We start from the raw sequence: 18,265 nt of genomic DNA on the forward strand, positions 1-18,265 counted from the left end.
TAGCAAGGCAGGAGAAAGGATAGGTGGGGCTGGCAGGCAGAGAGAATTGATAGGAGAAATCTGGGAGGGAAGAAAAAGGAGCCAGAGAAGGAGGAGGACATCAGTGGCCAGCCACCCAGCTACACAGCAAGCCATGGAGTACAAAATAATGAAAGGTGTACAGAAATAGAGAAAGATAAAAGCCAGGAGGCAAAAGCTAAGCAGGATAGTTTAAATAAAGCTGACTAGTATCAAGCCAAGCTAAGGCTGGACATTTATAATTCAGAATAAGCACCGGCGTGGTGGCGCACGCCTTTAAACCCAGCACTCGGGAGGCAGAGCCAGGTGGAGGCAGAGCCAGGTGGATCTCTGTGAGTTCGAGGCCAGCCTGGTCTCCAAAGCGAGTTCCAGGAAAGGCGCAAAGCTACACAGAGAAACCCTGTCTCGAAAAACCAAAAAAAAAAAAAAGAAAGAAAAAAGAAAAAGAAAGAAAAAAGAAAAGAATAAGCCTGGATAAGCCTCATGTGTGATTTATTTGGGAGCTGGGTGGTGGGCCCCCAAAAAGAGCAAAAATAAACAATGCTGGGGAAACAGAGGCCAGCGGTACCTGTGAGTTGGAGGCCAACCTTCTTTTCCCTTTTATTTTGGGACAAGGGCTCACTAAGTTGTCCGTACTGGCCTTGAGCTGATTTTGAGTCCACCTGCGTCAGCCGCCCAAGCTGCTGAGGTGACAGGCCTTTGCCACTAGATGCGGTTTGGTTTTCATTGGTTTTTTTATAGTTGGTTTGTGTTTGTGTTTTGTGTGGTTTCGTTTCCTGCTAGGCAAACATTCCACCACTGAGACACACCATCGATCTCTACTTAAAAAAAAGAAAAAAAAAAATGGTAAATATTTGATTTTGCTCTCTCTTTTCTCCCTGAGCTAAGGCTTGTCTCGTTCAGCCTGGAGGTAAGAGGGGCTGAGTGGAAGGTTGCCAGGATAGAGTCGGGCCTCCCTCAGTGGTATACAGAGGAGGGCAGAGAGAGAGAGATCAGGAACCGGTCTCTTTCCATGAAGAGAGAGGGTCTGGGTCGCAGAACTGTGAACAAGTCACTTCCCGCCTAGCAGCTGTGTCTCAGAGGTGTGCACCTTCCCACAAAATGCCTTTTCTCCCTTCCCTTCATGATCATCAAGGAACGATCTCTCTGTCCTCCTGTCTCCTCCTGAACTCACCATTTGCAAAGCCCTGTCCACCTCCTCTCACAGCGGCAACCACCTCCCAAAGCTACCCTGCCTTTGTACATCTCCAGGCAACCCCCTTCTCAGGTCTGCGTCTACTCGTCCATGTTTCCACTCCACTCTGTCGCTTGGGACCAACCACAGGAACCACACCAGGCCCTGGAATGGACGTGAATGTTTGCCTAGCAGGAAACGAAATCATTCGCGAATCCTCCCCGACCCAATGATGAAGTGAGAGGGGCCAGGCATGGTGACTCACTCCCGTCATCCGGGCACCTGCGGGGCTGGAGCAGGGGGAACACGAGCCTGTGAGGTCCTGTCTTCAAGAAAACCTGAAAGCAGGGCTGGAGGATGCAGCACAGTTAATAGAGGGCTTGCCTAGCATGTACAAAGTGATGGGTTCCAACCGCAGCACCGTTTCAACCAGGCAGAGGGGTGGGCGGGGACAGGCCTGTAATTCAAGCACTTGGGAGGCTGAGGCGAGAGGATGGTGGACATGAGGCCAGCCTGAGCTACAGTGTGAGGTCTTAGCTCAAAGACCCAAAGGATGAGCTGCAGATGTAGTCGATGGGCAGAGTGCTTGCCTAGCATGTATGAAGGTTCTATCAGAAGGTGTAGGGGGACAAGAGGAGCGAAAGCTCAAGGCCATCCTCTGCTGCACAGTACATTCCAGGCCAGCCTGGGCTCCAGGAGGCTCTGTCTCAGAAAGGGAGAGAGTGAGAGAGAAGAGGACTGGGAGAGGGAGGGAGGGAGAGAGAGAGGTTTTGCAAAGGCCGCTCCCAGGAGCCAGTGAGAGAGGGCACACACCCCTGGCTCTCGTTGACAAGGGTTTAGGGAGGAGGTATTGTGTTACCCTCCAGCATAAAAAAGATTAAAAAGGAGTCTCTTAGATAGAGTCACAAATTTTACTGGACTTTTTACGTTGGAACAAGGGACCATTATTGTTGTGACAAGTCAAACAATAAAAAGGATATAAACACAGTTTATGGCCATTTCCCCAACTGACTCAGAAAGAGTGAACAGAGGCGAGGAGAGGTGGTTTTTACTGAGGACCAGCTGGGGTCCCAGCGCTCTACCTGTCAGGAGACAAATCAGACTCACTGACTTCCTTCCAGCCTAGAGAATGCCTTTGTCCCTCCAGACTGAGAACGCTGTTGTGCAGGGGTCCATGCGGGTTGGGGGGGGCAAAGTACATGTTCCTTTTTTTTTTTTTTTAACTGCTATCCTCTTTTAAGACAACATCTCAGGGTTGGAGAGATGACTCAGCAATTAAGAGCACTAGCTGTTCTTCCGAAGGACCTGGGTTCAATTCCCAGCACCCACAGGGTGGCTCACTCTGTGTAACTCCAGCTCCAGGAGACCTAAATCCTCTTCTGGTCTTCCAAGGCACCAGGTGCTCACGGGTTGCACAGACATGCATTGCATGTAGGCAAAGCACTCAAAGAAAATAAAAATAACAAGGTCAGAGTGGTCTACAGAGCAAGTTCCAGAACAGCCAAGGGGCTACACGGAGAGACCCTGTCTCGAACAACCAACAGCAACAATGGAAAAAAAAAAAACAACACAAAAAAGGCACAGTCTTACTTTGCAACCCAGGCTCCACCCGGGCTGGCCTCAGACTCCAGATCCTCCTGCCTCAGACTCCATGCAGTGCTGGGCATGCAACCCGCTCTGTTAATGGAGTCACGTCCTCAGCTCCGTCTCACAGATGTCTGCTAAGACTGCCACAGACAAGCAGGAGAGAATTTAGGCTTGCTCTCTCTCCAGTGTGGCCAAACTGTACATAAACCCCATTTCCTTCATCACAGCCCATTTCCTACCTTCTTTTTAGAATCAGGGAAGTATCCAGGGCTGGGTTACGGACGTTGACTGCCCAGTGACACTCACTTCCTTTTTCTAACATCTCTCGTTATTGTCAGTACCAAGATATCCTTAATTCTTAGTGGTCCTTAGTTGCCTTTTGCTGGTTGGTTGGTTTTGGTGTTTTTCTCTTTTTAGGGTGTAGGAGGGTGGAAGTTGGTTTTACTCTTTTTGACTCAGGATTTTTTTGTAGCCCAGGCTGGACTCAAACTTACTATGTAGCTAAGATTGGCCTTGAACTGCCATGCAGGGTTTATGCCCTGCTGGGAATTGAACCCAGGGCCTCATGTATGCTAGGGAAGCATTCCACCAACTGAGCTATATGCCCAGTCCGTAATCATCCTGTTCTTCCCTGTTCACTAAGGGGAAACTTGGACTCTGTCTCCTGCCACCTCTCTCCAGGCGTTTCTCACTCCCTTGGAGAAGGGACAAGGGATGAGGGCATTGTGTGAAAAGACCCAGGCCCTCCCTACCCTGGCTTCTTAGAGGTAGTTATATCCAAACAAAGGGCAGAGCAGAAAAGGCTGTCCTCCCAAGGTCAACTTCCAAGGTTAGGGATACTTCACTAGGAAGATAATCAAAGCACCCTCTCCCCGTGTGTGTGTGTGTGTGTGTGTGTGTGTGTGTGTGTGTGTGTGTGTGTGTGTGTAAGGGGTGCCTGCGTATGCTTCTGTGTGTACAGGGTGTGCTAGTTTGTGTATGTGCAGAGACCAGAGGTCAGAGGTCATTGCAGATCTCTTCCTCCACTGCTCCCAACTTGTTTTTATCTTGAGACAGGGTCACTCGCTGAACCTGGAGCTCCTTGCTCCAGATTGCCTGGCCAGCGAGCTCCAGGGATCCCCTTGTCTCTGCGTCCACAACACTAGGGTTAATACAGGGATTCCAGGGAGATGCCTGGCTGCAAGAGCACATTTCTCCTCCTGAGACATAAGCAGCCGAGGAGTTTGGAAGGAGTGAGAAAAGTAAATAAAACCTTGCCAGGAGACAAAGCCGGTCATCGATGCAAAGCAAGTTCGCAATCCTCGCTGGCAGCCAGGCTTAGCAGTCCACTCCTGTAACCTAAGAACTCGGGAGGCGGAGGTGGGAAGGGCAGGCGTCTAAGTTCATCTTCAGTTACATGGCAAGCTGGAGGCAACCCTGGGTTTCAGGAAACTGAGCCTCAAAACAAGCAAACAAGCAAACAGAGGTGTGGAGACAGTTCCACAAAGGGCTTGCCAGATGAGAACGTGAGTTTGAGCCCCAGAGCCTGGGTTAAACACAGAAAAGCCCGGTGAGAGGCTCACACTTGTAACCGAAACTCTGGGGAAGTGGAGACAGGTTGACCCCTGAGGCTTCCTGGCTGGGTGGCCCAGCCAAGTTATAGAGACCCAGGCCAACAGAGACCCCATCTCAAAAAGCAGTAGGAGAGCTGGGAAGATGGCTTAGAGGTGAAGAGCACATACTGCCTTTCCAGAGGACCCGAGGTCAGCTCCCAGAACCCACATTGGGTGGCTCAGAACCATACTCAAGGTTGACTGTCTCTGCATCCTATGATGTTGGTGGCCATTCTTTTGGTCTCAAATGCACATCCAAAGAGTAGCTTGAAGCCAGGTGGTGTTGGCGCACGCCTTTAATCCCAGCACTCGGGAGGCAGAGGCAGGTGGATCTCTGTGTTTGAGGCCAGCCTGGTCTATAGAGAGAGTTCCAGGACAGTCAGGGCTACACAGAGAAACCTTGTCCAAAAAAAACACAAACAAACAAAAAACCAAAACCAAAACCAAACAAACAAAAAACCAGAAAGAATAGCTTGAAAACATATACCAGAAACCATAGTGACAGTCATACCATTTTCATCAGGTCATTTACAGTCACTGCCCATAAAGGTCATCTGATGTCCATATAAAAATTTTATTCTGGAATGTATACCATTTACTGTTGTGAAAGGTTGGAATACATATGCTGAGAAAGGACAAACAGGGCAATTTTACAGGATCTCCATAGGTTGCAGTAGAGAACAGCCAGCAACATTCACTGCCAGAACTGGGTGTGGCGGACCACACTCACAACCCCAGCATTTGAGAGGGCCAAGGAGAGGTGCCATGGGCTTGCGGCCAGCCTGGGCTACCTAGTGTGGAGGGACATCGGGTGACTGTATCTAACCTGTTAACATCCCCTCACAGAAGGAGTCGGCTGGGGTCCCAGACCACGTAGAAAGCAGAAAGTGAGCTGAGCACCAGCGTTCATCTCTCTCTGCTTCCTTCCTGTGACCTCACGCTCCCGCCATTACACCTTCCCGCCAGGATGGATTGCAACCTCGATCTGTGAATCCCTCCTGCCTTGAGCTGCTGCTTAGTCAGGTATTTGTCAAAACAATAAGAAAAGTAACTAATACAGAAAACTTTACCTACAGAGCTTTGGAGAGGCCATCCGCCCATGCTGGGTTAGGGACTTTTTTGGTGACGCAGCCATTTTAGGGACCACCCACACTCCTATAAGTAAGCCCAGTAGACTCTGGTTCTGTCCTGGGTGCCCTATCGAGAGTGACAGGTGCTTGTTCATTTCTTCCCAGGAAGTAATGCAGCATGAGGATCACAAGTTTGGGGGTAACCTGGGCTGCAGGGTAAGCCCCTGTCTCCAAAGACACGTGTAGGGCTAGTGAGATGGTTCAGGGGGGTAAACGTTCCCGGCACCAAATCTGAGGCCCTGAGTTCCACCCCGTGGACCCACATGGTGGAAGGACCTACTGACTCCCTAAAGCTGTCCTCAGACCTCCACATGCCTGTCATGACACGTGAATGAATAACAAATATTTAACAAAAAAGTTAAATATGTGTGTAAGTGCCCTTGTGTGTGGCCATTGTGTATGGCTCAGGGGTAGAGTGCTTGTCTGAAATGCACCAAGCCCTTAGTCCAATTCCTTGCTTCAAAAATTACACAAAAGTCATCTGTCCATGGAATAAATGTAAACACATGTTCAGAAATAGAGCAAAATATTGTTTGTTTGACTGGCGCATTTGAGAGAGATAGCCTTTCTTTTTTTTTTTTTTTTTGGTTTTTCGAGACAGGGTTTCTCTGTGTAGCTTTGCGCCTTTCCTGGATCTCACTTGGTAGCCCAGGCTGGCCTTGAACTCACAGAGATCCGCCTGGCTCTGCCTCCCGAGTGCTGGGATTAAAGGCGTGCGCCACCACCGCCCGGCATGATAGCCTTTCTTTTGATCTAAATTCTCCACAATGAAGATATAATGTTACCATTTTTACTTATATTCAATATTACTTTTGAAGACAGGGTCTTACTAGGTAGCCTAGGCTAGCCTTGAACTCCTAATTTTTCAGCTTCACCCTCCCAAGCGCTGGAATCACAGCTGTGTTTCTAGCACATCGGGTTTTAATTTTTTTTGTCTGTTTGCTTTTGTTTTATTTTGTTCGTTTTGTTGTTATTTTTAAGACAGGGTCTTATGGAGCCCAGGCTAATCCGCCTGTCATGAGCCCTGGAATCAGAGAGGTACACACCATCACACCTGGCAACTATTTACACTTTTGTTTTTGTTTTGTTTTGGTTATGTATATATGTTTTGAGACAGGGTCTCACTGTGTAGCCCTGGCTGTCCTGGATCTCACTCTGTAGACCAGGCTGGCCTCGAACTCACAGAGATCCGCCTGCCTCTGCCTCCCAGAGTGCTGGGATTAAAGGCGTGCGCCACGACACCTGACTTTGTCTTGTTTTTTGAGAGAAGTCTCACTTTGTGGTCCTGCTAGCCTCAAACTCCGGGTGATCCTCCTGCGCGGCCTCCCCAGTGCTGCGGTTACAGATGAGAGCTGTCACATCTCTTTATATTTTTAGTCATCGGCCCCTCCCCAGCTCCCCGAACACCCACAGAGCTGAGGATGGAACCCAGGGTCTCACATGGGCTGGACAAGTGCTCTGCCCCTGAGTACCTCCCCATGGCATAACGGTCAACCCGCAGTGAATGTCCCGACTCTCAAAGAAGAAAAAGGGTGTGTGACATGGCACTCCTTCGAGAGTCCGGGGGAAACTACACACTGCGGAAAACCCCCGAGCTGGAATTCCTTAGGCCTTTGTGGACAAAACAATCAAACGGACCACACAATCCATCTCCGGTGCCAGCCAGCTGTGCTACCAAGCAAGGAATGTTTGCTTTGCTGTGATTTTTTTTTTAAAGGGCCTTGCTATGTAGCCCAGATCCTCCTTGAACTCCCAATCCTCCTGCCTCAGCCTCTAACATGCTCAGATTACAGACGTATGCCATCATATTGACCTAGCTTATCAGGGACTTTCTTATCTGTTTAACATTATGACATGGCATCTCATGAAACACACGGGGTACCTTCTTGCTCAGTTTACAGTTTCTGTCTCTGCTTCATTGTGTGTGTATGCGGATTCTTCCTTCGGAAGACTAGTCTAAGACTGAGGTGTAGCTCATACCTGGAATTCCAGTTCTTGGGAAGCTGAGACCTGTCGGTGTTCTGTGTTGCACAGGAAAGAAGAAGGTCCCAGCCGGGCGGTGGTGGCGCACGCCTTTAACTCCAGCACTCGGGAGGCAGAGGCAGGCGGATCTCTGTGAGTTCGAGGCCAGCCTGGACTACAGAGCGAATTCCAGGAAAGGCACCAAAGCTACACAGAGAAACCCTGTCTCAAAAAACCGAGGGAGGAGGAGGAAGAGGAGGAGGAGGAGGAGGAGAAGGAGAAGAAGGTCCCTCCAAGATGAATTTAGGCTTGTTCGGCAGCAGGGATGTCTAGCCTCCATGGACTGAACCCAGAACAGCTGCGCAAAGGCGTATTTATTGATCGTTACACAAAAGTTATTTTTTTTTTTCTTTTTTCGAGACAGGGTTTCTCTGTGTAGCTTTGCGCCTTTCCTGGAACTCACTTGGTAGCCCAGGCTGGCCTCGAACTCACAGTTTTTGAGTAAAACAATTCCTGCATACCAAAGCCTATTTTGTGAAGGCGAACATCACACCCTGCTACCTCAATCCTTACTGTGCACTGTTTGCCACACCCACTACTGCTAGACGTTCCGGGTTTGCCGGGACCATCTGTGACTAAGTCATACCAAGGGTGTAAAACTCCTTCGGGAGAACAAGTCTATAAATCACAGAAAACAATTACGGTTTTTCTATAATGATTTCTTCAAGGTCTCAGTGCTTCTGGAAAACAACTACTTCATTCTAATGTTTACCTGGATACAAGGACTCTGCTAGATTCCCACCACAGAGACCAGAGGACTGCACGTATGAAGCCAGCCTGGGCTGCAGGGCGAATTCCAGGAAATGAAGTAAGAAAAAAGAAGTAAAGAATGAAGGAGAGAGAGTGGACGGGAGAAGGAAGGGTGTAAAAAGAAAGACAGCAGGAAAGTAGGACTGGGGAGATGGTTCTGTGGGTAAGGAGCTTGTTGTGTAAGGGTGAGAACCCCAGTTCAAATCCCCAGCATTCATGTAGAGCCAGGTGAGGGGGTGTGCACCTATCACCCCAGCATGCGGGCTGAGGAGACAGGCAGATTCCCAGGGCTCGTCGGCCAGCCAGGCCAGCCAACACAGCAATCTCTAGGTTCAGTGAAGAAACCCTGTCTCATGAGCCAGGCTAGCCATTTCTGTGGGCTTCCCTCCGATGTCCCTGAACCCCCTGGCTCCTACAGTCCCTCCTGGCCCTCCTTAGCAGTATGTCCCGAGCTCAGCCCAGTGTTTGGCTCTGGGTCTCTGAAGCTGCTTCCATCAGTCCCTGGATGAAGGCTCTCTGATGACAACCAGGGTAGTCACCAATCTGACCACAGGGGGTGGCCAGCTTAGGCTATGCATCCACTGCCCCTGGGAGTCTTAGCTGGGGCCATCCTTGCAGACCCCCTTGCATCAGGCTTCTACCCTGGCTCTTGGGAACTCACAAGAGTTTGAACTAACAACCAGGGGGCCTGCATGGGACAGACCTAGGCCCTCCGCATATATGTGACTGTTGTGTAGCTGGGTCTGTTTGTGGGACTCCCAGCAATGGGAGCAGCGGCTGGAGCAGGGGCTGTCCCTTGGGAACCTATTCCTCATGCTGGGTTGCCTTGCCCAGCCTGAATACAGCAGGAGGTGCTCGGTCTTAGGACAGCTTGCTATGGTAAGCCGTGCTTTGCTGAAGCCCCTGGGAGGTCTGCTTCTTTCTGAGTAAATACAGAGGACAGGTGGACTGAGGGGATGGGGGGATGGAGGGAGGAAGAAGGAGGAAAGGAGGGAGGGGAGACTGTGGCTGGGGCATAAAATAAATGAATAAAAAATAGTGAAAGAAAGAAAGAAACCCTGTCTCAAAAAATAAGGCAGAGAAGCAACTGAGATGTCTGACGCCAACCTCTGGCCTCCACATGGACCATCGTAAGTGACTGAACCTGCACCCACCATGGACAGATGTTTCACACTGGGAGGAGAGGTCTGAAGACTGCCATGGAGGCATGGGGTTCCCCCACCACCTCCAAAGCATACTTATGCTTGAAGTGAAGCATAAAGATCCCCAAAGCAAACGCCCAAAGCAAAGCAAGGTAGTGTGCGTCCTGGAAGGACTCGGGGGCCTCCAGGGTCAGCCTGGCCACAGCTGGGACTTTGTGCAATACAATGACTCTGTCTGCACATCCATTTCACACTGAAAAGACGAGAAAGGGGCAGCTATGACCACGCTGCTCACTGGGAATATTCTAGTATATTCTGAAATTGTGGAAAGGGACACTGGGGTGAGCTTTGACCAGTTGTCATGGATGCATCCTCCATCCTGCCAGGCACGGACTCTGTGGTTTGGGCCTCACTTCTCTTCCCTCCTCCTTTTCCTTTTGTGTGGCACGCATTGTCCTTGAGCTGTCCTCATAGCCAAGGATGACCATGAGCCCCTGATCTTCCTGCCTCCGTCTGCCAAGTACCGGGATTGCAGGCTTGCTCCACTAACCTCTGGTGTGTATGGTACTGGGGTTTGAACCCACAGTTTCCTGTATGCGAGGCAGGCTCTCTACCGACTGAGCCACATTCCCCAGCCTGGTGCTCCTTTTCTGTAAGGTCCTTCATGTCTGTCATAGTTGTGATGGAGAATGAGACAGGACTCTCTTTTCCTACCTCTGCATGCACCTGTGGCAGAAGATGCATTCCTTCATCTTCTCACGTCAGCAGGTAGTGCCACCCTTGGCCATGCCTACTTTCTTCAAGCCGGAGGCACCTGTCTGAGACTGACAGTGTAGGTCACGGAGCAGTGCTCCCCCTCTTCCCATGAGTCTTAGTTAGGGTTACTGTTATTGTGACAAAACACCATGACCAAAAAGCAAGTTAGGGAGGAAAGGGTTAATTTGGCTTACACTTCCATATCATTGAAGGAAGTCAGGACAGGAACTCAAGCAGGGCAGGAACCTGGGGTCAGGAGCTGAGGCAGAGGCCAAGGAGGGGTGCTGCTTACTGGTCTGCTCCATCATGGCTTGCCCAGCCTGCTTTCTCATAGAACCCAGGACCACCAGGCCAAGGAAGACACCCCCCACAGTAGAATGGGACCTCCCCCATCAATCACCAGTTAAGAAAATGCCTCACAGCTGGCTTTTATGGGAGCATTTTCTCAGCTGAGGTTCCCTCCTCAAATGACTTCAGCTAGGGTCAAGATGACATAAAACTATCCAGCACACGGTGAGGTGTGGACAGGTCCTGACCCGGGGGAACAATGAATATGGGCTTACGTGGCGATAAGATCTTTGCAGGTGTAATTATGTTCAAGGATCTCAGGATCAGCGTTAGGGTTGGTCTGAAATCCAAATAGTAGCAACCTTGTTAGAGGACTCTATTCCTATCTCATTAAATCCCCTATAAACTTTTTATTTGATCTGCCTTGTCCAGGGCACCTGCCCAGGTGGAGCTGGAGAAGGACACTTGACCTGTACAGGATGCAGACGAGGCAGAGATTGGAGCGATTTTGTCGTGAGCAGAAGCCTGTTAGACACCCCCAGAAGCTGGAAAAATCAAGGAAGCATGTCCCTGAGAAGCTTTTAAGGGACTAGGGTCCCAGTACCTTCCTTTTAAATTTCTGCCCTCCACAACTTAAGAGAATAAATGTCTGTTGTTTTTAAATCGCCAGCTTGGGGTCATTTGTTACAGCAGTCACAAGAAAATGACACAGAGATTTCTTGCTATAGCAAATGGTGAAAAATACGGGTTCTGGAGCTAAAAGGCTCGGGTTCAAATCCTGGCTCCTCCACTTGAAAGATGGGTGACCTTGGAGAAATCACAGATGGCCTCTGGGTCTCAGTATCCCCATGGATGAAAACAGAAAGTACCAGAACCTTTTCCTAGGGTCAATGTGAGAGTTAAGTGAAGCTGGACATGGTGCTGTAAGCTTGTAATTTTAGCTGTCTGGGAGGCTGGAGCATGAGGATCACGAGTTCAAGGCCCGCCTGGGCTACAGAGTAAGTTCAAAACCAACCTAGGCAACGTAGCAGGAGCCTGTCTCAAAATAAAGAGTAAAAAGAGGCCTGGGGATAGAGCGTTTGCTTCCCACACAAGAGGTCCTAGGTTCAATTCCAAGAACCATAAAAGAGAGATGTAAAGGGGGCCAGCAAGACGGCTCCGAGGGTGCTTGCCACCAAGCCTGACAATCCACCTGAGTCCAGTCCCAGGACCCACAGGACAGGAGAGAACAAGGGCCTCCACAAGCCCATGGCATCTGTGCCCACAACCACATAAATAAACGTAGTAACGAGGTTAAGGCGAGAAAGGAGAGGCCCGGCTGAGCACCAGCGTCCATCCTCTCCGCTTCCCGACCGCAGATGCCATGTGACCCGCCGCCTCACGCTCTGCCTCGCCATCGTGGCGGGCTGTGTCCACCAAACGGCCAGCCTTTCTTAAGTGGCCTCTTCCCTTTTACTCTGTCACAGTAAACAGTAACTACGATGCAGCACTCCTGAGGACCGGTTAGCTTCTCTAGTCTCGGGGCACCTGCTAGCAGAACCTCTCTCCGCGGCTCTGCGAGCTTGGCTACTTTCTGTATGTGGCTAAGCCCGTGCTTCTCAACCAACGGGTCCCGACCCCTTGGGGGGTCGGTTGACCATCAGAAAACGCAGATGTTTGCGTTACGATCCCTAACACTGGCAAAATGACAGTTATGAAGCAGCAGCGGAAATAACTTCGTGGTCGGGGGTCAGCACAACATGGGGAAGTGTATTAAAGGGTCGCAGCGTTAGGCAGGTCGAGAACCATACAAAGGCTCTGAGCCTTTGCATGACTAGCTGTGCTTCCCGCACTCCTTCTCAGCAGCCACCGGATCCACCGGATCCACGACCTCCCCCCCAGGACAGTGGCAGCCTCCGTGGCAGCCTCCGTGGCAGCCCCTGTGGCCCCCTCTGCACCACCACCCTCTAAGTCCTGCCCCCAGCCCTGGAAACCTCAGTCCCAGATTGGGTGGTGTCTCTTGCTGTACGGTTCCCATCTCATTAAATGCCCTGTAAACTTTTTATTCATCCTGCCTGGTCCCAAGCACCTGCCCTGGAGAATCTGGTCCCTGCCAGGCAGTATTTGCTGTGTGGGGGGTTTATGATGAACCGTAGAACACAGCACTCCCTGCCCATCATCTTCTGTACATTTCAAAGGTTGTCTCCTTGACGTAGGCAAGTCTCTTATCACTCCCACCCCCAGACGATGTGCTCTCCTCATTTTTTTCCCCAATAGGTCTCTTCTCTTTTTATCTATTTCTAAATCCCATTACTATTCATTATCATTGTACTGTGTGGGCGTTTGATGAGGGGGTGGGCTCATGCCACGCAGTATGTGTGGAGGCCAAAGGACACTCTGGAGTCAGTTCTCTTCTCCCTCCTTTATTTGGGTTCCAGAACTTGAACTCAGGTCCTCAGGTGTGGTAGAGGCCTCATTGGTTGTGCCGTCTTGCTGGACCCCTGGTTTTTTGTTTGTTTTTGACACAGAGTCTCATGTACTTGAAGCTGGATTTGAACTCACTGTACAGCTAAGGATGACCTGGAACTTCTGATCTTCCTGTCTTTACCTTCTAGGTTTTAGGATTATAGGCATGAACCACAGTGTTGGTGATGGAACCTGAGGCTTCATGCTTCCTAGGCATTCTCTCCACTTCCTTTTATTTTATTTCATCTACCTGTCTATCTGTCTATCTATCTATCTATCATCTATTTATTTTGGTTTTTCAAGACAGGGTTTCTCTGTGTATCCCTGGCTGTCCTGGAACTCGCTCTGTAGACCAGACTGGCCTCAAACTCACAGAGATCCACCTGCCTCTGCCTCCCAAGGACTGGAATTACAGACGTGCGCCACCACCGCCTGGCTAATTTTTTAAAATTATTATACTGAATTATATCGGGTTGTTTTCATATAAAAAAGGATTCTGACCTCAGAATCCTGATCCACCGTCCTCAATATCCTCAGCTTTTCCCTACCTGCCTGCAACATTGTCATCAGCTCTTCACAAATGTGTAAGGGAGCATTCCTCCATTTCTCCTCTGAGCTGAAGACCTCGGGTCCCTCCAGACTCCTGCCTCAGTCCCTCCAGAACAGACACTTTATCCCCTGGCTCCCGTACCATTGAGGAACACCTCTCCCCTTACTGTGAACTTCACATCCACAAAACATTCATGTTGATGCTCTTTTCCTGTGAGAGAGACAGGGTCTTTTGTAGCCCAGGCTAGCCTCTGACTTCACATGTAGCTGAGGATGACCTTGGACTCCCAGTCCTCCTACCTCTACATCTCAAATTCTGGGATTACAGACAGGGTGCCCCCACATCCAATCATCATGCTGACTTTTGACATTTTTCTGGCATTTTCTGGACTTAGTGCCCCAGCAGATCATGGCAAACAGAGAATTCTTGACTGTGCCCCCTGTACCTGAAGGCCTTTCTCAGAGTCCCAGGTACGTGGGACAGTTTCACACGGGAAACCCATGATCACCCTAAACTCAACAGGTATAATTAGTAACCATTGTGAATCACTGAAAACAGGCTCCTGACATCACTGGGCAGTGTGAGCTCTGGAACTGGCCATGCTGGTGCCCTGTGGATCACCAACAAGTTGAGCTTTCATTTCTAGAAGGCTGGGTACCCAGTTGGGCCCCCACAGGCCTCTCTGCAGCCTGTAGGCCTGGGTCTTGGGATTACAGGCTTGTAGCACCCTCCCCAGCTTGCGCTTGACACTGGTAGGAGACGGACGTCTACCTGGCTCTCTTGTATAGCAATGGGCTCCCACACGTCACCTTTTACATGCAAGGTTAAGTACTTGAAGGACAGGGTGAATTGGTTAGCTGTGGTCTGGGCACACAGGTACAATGGCTTGCAGACTGCCTTCATCACCATCACCACCATCATCACCATCACCATCACTCCCCTCAGACAGCGGGGTCCCAGGCTCCACTGAGAGCAATGAACAGGATGACCCCCTCCTAACATGGACCCTGTGCAGACCTCTCTCTTCTTGGCATAAGACCTTAAAACTGATGGGCCTGATATAAATGCCCTCTCATCATGCCCCCAAATCCATGCAGCTCACCCCTTAGCTGCCCCTCCCTCTCTGCTCTCTAAATTATAGCAAAATGGCCGGGCGGTGGTGGCGCACGCCTTTAATCCCAGCACTCGGGAGGCAGAGGCAGGCAGATCTCTGTGAGTTCGAGGCCAGCCTGGTCTACAGAGCGAGATCCAGGAAAGGCGCAAAGCTACACAGAGAAACCCTGTCTCGAAAAAAAAACCAAAAAAAAAAAAAAAATTATAGCAAAATGTGGAAAAGGAAGTCAATGAGAACTCCTCGGGCTGGGGCAGCCTCTGAGGGTCTGAGTTCCGGGCGGGAGTCCTGAGCTTCCTCTATGAGTTACCTGAGAACCGACCCATAGGGTTCTAGATGCTTCCAGCCCCAGTGAGTGGGTGTGCTGTGGACATTCTCCCTCCACCCACAGCCTTCTGCTCAAGGCCTTATTCCTCTTCCACCTGTGTTCTTAATCCCCAAGCACACCCTGGCACCCTGGTCCCCTGCGGCTCTTTTATGCTTCACGAGGAATCAGGAAATCTATCCCTGCCTGAGAGAGATCAGCCTCCAATCAGTTGAATCCTAACCCCAAAGAGGAGCACCATGCACCCCCCCTACCCCCCTTACACATAAAGCCAAGGTCTCCCCACTCAGCCCCTCAGCTATTTCTACCAGAGGGGGCTTTTCCAGATCCACTCAGCCAAGTCAAGAGCGGGAGATAAGCTAGGAGTGATGGCATGCATCTGCAACCCCAGCCCTCAGGAAGCTGAGGCAGCAGGAGAGGCCTGAGTTGGAGACTGGCTTGGACTGTATGGGGAGAGCTTGTCACAAAAGGCAAAACAAAAACGCAGTAAAAGAGCAGAGAGGAAATGCCATCCCCTCCGACGCCCCAGAACCTCTATGGTTGAATAGAGCAAACTCCTAAAGGCTGTCCACTGACTTCTACACATCGTCTGGGAAGGTGGGGAGGGCCTGGCCTCTGAGCAGACACGGCCACAAGGACAGGGACATGCAGAGAACACCAAGTCACCGAAGCTTGCCTTTCTCCTGCCAGGAATGGCTGAAGAGCAAGAGAGAGGGATTTCAGCCGTCCCTCCACAGGCTACGCCTGAGGGCATCGGCTGCCAAACCACAGGCCAGGCCATTTCCTCTACACCTGCAGATGTCTTCAGTGGCCTCTTAGCACCCCAAAGGCAGAAGGAGGCCCTAACACAGATTTCCAGTCCTTTCACAGACCCTTCCCCTGGAAAGGGAAGGCAAACATCTACAGCCCTGCCCCAAACCCCGGTACACCAGGCTGGGTGTCACTCACCTGGAGCTGCTGAGGAGGTGGCGGAGGTGGGCGTCCAGAGCTGGAGAACCAGCAACAGGATCCAGGTCACCAGCATCTCCCAGGGAGAGGGCCCTGGCCGTAAGAGCGTCCCTCCTCAAGAGGTCCAAGAAGAGAGGGCCTCGCTCGCACCAAAGGAGCTCTTATAAGAAAGGACCCTAGAGACCTTTGCCTGGGGGGAGGCGGGTGTCTGGCCCGGGGTGGGGATGGCTATGGTTTAGGGTGGGTGACCACAGGGAGTTGGCTAAAAGGTAACCTATCAGCCTTCCTCCCCTCTAATTCCAGGTGTGTTGACTGTCCCAAGCAACAGCCAACGGAAATAAGAATCACTGGATGGGTGGGGCAAGACAGGCAGGACAGACCTGAGGTTGAGGGGTTGAGACTCGGAAGAAAGTAGCCAAGAGGTGGACGCCAAGAAACACAAGGGTGTGGTGGCTGTGGGGGGAAGATATGCTTGGACCGGCAAGACCCCAGAGAAGGACAGTCTCTAAGAAGCCAGGCGAGATGACGGAGAACCTTCCTCAGGGCCCAGCAACCTTTTTTTTTCCAGTCTTCTTTCCCCATTGCCTCCCTGGAGCTGCCCCCTTTCCATTGCGTTCCCGAGGGGGTGGGGTGCTGTCACTTACGCCTAAGGTTTTATGGGCTGTCCTCCACCCCTGGCCAGTGTCAGAGATGGGAGAAATCAGTGTTCATTGTCTCTTCCCCTCACAGAGCCAAAGTCCGAGGGACCTCTCCTAACCGCCTCCCCCCCCCCACACACACACACAAAGAGCCACTGGGTCAGATTACCACTCACTGTCCCAGTCCCAGGCAGGATCAAGGTGGCCCAGCACCGCAGGGGACCAAGACTGCAGGGGTGGGCAGGTAAAGGCACCCGCCGCCAAGCCTGATGACCTGAGTTCAATCCCCAGAACCCACACGTTGGCAGGAGAGGGTCCACTCCTGCAAGCTGTCTCCCGACCTCCACACAGGTGCTGTGACACACGCAAACACACGCACACACACACACTACAAAATAAATGTAATAAAAACAAACCCGTCTCTTTTCCTCCGTGACCCAGCACCCGGGGTCTAATTCCTTTCGGCTCATTCAGCTAATTCCACCTCTACGCTTCCATGGTCACGGCAAGTGAGGGCAAGATTGCAAAACTGAAGGGACTCCTCCCATTCCCTGTTGACGGAGACTCCCCCGCCCCCCACCCAGCAGTTAGTGAAACTCGCCCCCTTCATAAGATCTGGGCACAGTCATGGCCCCGAGAGATGCTCTCCTTCCTCCCTGGGACAAAGGATGCTGCCCAACCTTCTTACATCTCAACAGGGAATCTGAGTTTTAGCCAGATGGGGACCACTGGGGTCGGGGGTGGACAGGAGAAAGACGGACGGGCAGAGCAGTTTTGTTTACAGTAAAGGTATTTATTGATTTCTGTGGGAACTAGACACTTGCTGACATCCTGGCAAAGGAGGCTGCGGGCTCCAGAGGTTACGGCAGTGACATGGTGACATCAGGGAAGGACAGGGAGAGACATGAAAGAGGAAGAGAGCGTGAGGGTGGGGAGGGTGGGAAGGGAGGGCTGGGGGAATGGGGAGCCGGCTTCATGCCCTCCTCCTGGGACACAGCCACACCCCTCGCCTGTCTATGGGGATTCAGCAAACCTGAAGGGTAGAGAGAAGGTGGAGACTCGGGATGCAGAAGCAGGGGCTGGAGGAGAAAACACTGGGGCCCCAGGACACCCTGACCCTACGAGACCTCGGAATGTGGGTGTGGGACTCGGCTGCGCGCCGGGGTGGAGGACGGGCAGGTGTGTAGGGACCAGGACACGAAGTTCAAGGATGTAAAGTCCAGGTCATCCTCAACTGTTAGAGGGTTCAAGGCCGGCCTGTGCTTTCCAAGACTCTGTCGTTAAAGAGAAAACTGGGAGAGGCAAAGGGCTGAGGCAGGAGACTGACGTACGAATCAGGGTGAGAGCTTTGGAGAGTGACAACAGGGTCACAGCACGGAGCCAGGAGGAGAGAGTCGGGGTGGGACCGGCTTCCTGCTGCCCACAGGTGTGAGTTCAGGTGTCCACAGGTGTGAGTTCAGGTGTCCACAGGTGTGAGTTCGAGTGTCCACAGGTGTTAGTTCGAGTGTCCACAGGTGTTAGTTCGGGTGTCCACAGGTGTGAGTTCAGGTGTCCACAGGTGTGAGTTCAAGTGTCTATGAGTGTGAGCTTAGACTGTCTACAGGTGTGAGTTCAGGTGTCTACAGGTGTGAGTTCGGTGTCCACAGGTGTGATTTTGGGTGTCTACAGGTGTGAGTTCGGGTATCCACAGGTGTGAGTTCAAATGTCCACAGGTGTGAGTTCAGTGTCCACAGGTGTGAGTTTGGTGTCCACAGGTGTGAGTTCAGGTGTCCACAGGTGTGAGTTCAGG

The sequence above is a fragment of the Peromyscus californicus genome, unplaced genomic scaffold, assembly GCF_007827085.1.
Source record: "Peromyscus californicus insignis strain IS unplaced genomic scaffold, ASM782708v3 Scaffold_2__1_contigs__length_46816999, whole genome shotgun sequence".
In the NCBI taxonomy this organism is placed as follows: domain Eukaryota; kingdom Metazoa; phylum Chordata; class Mammalia; order Rodentia; family Cricetidae; genus Peromyscus; species Peromyscus californicus.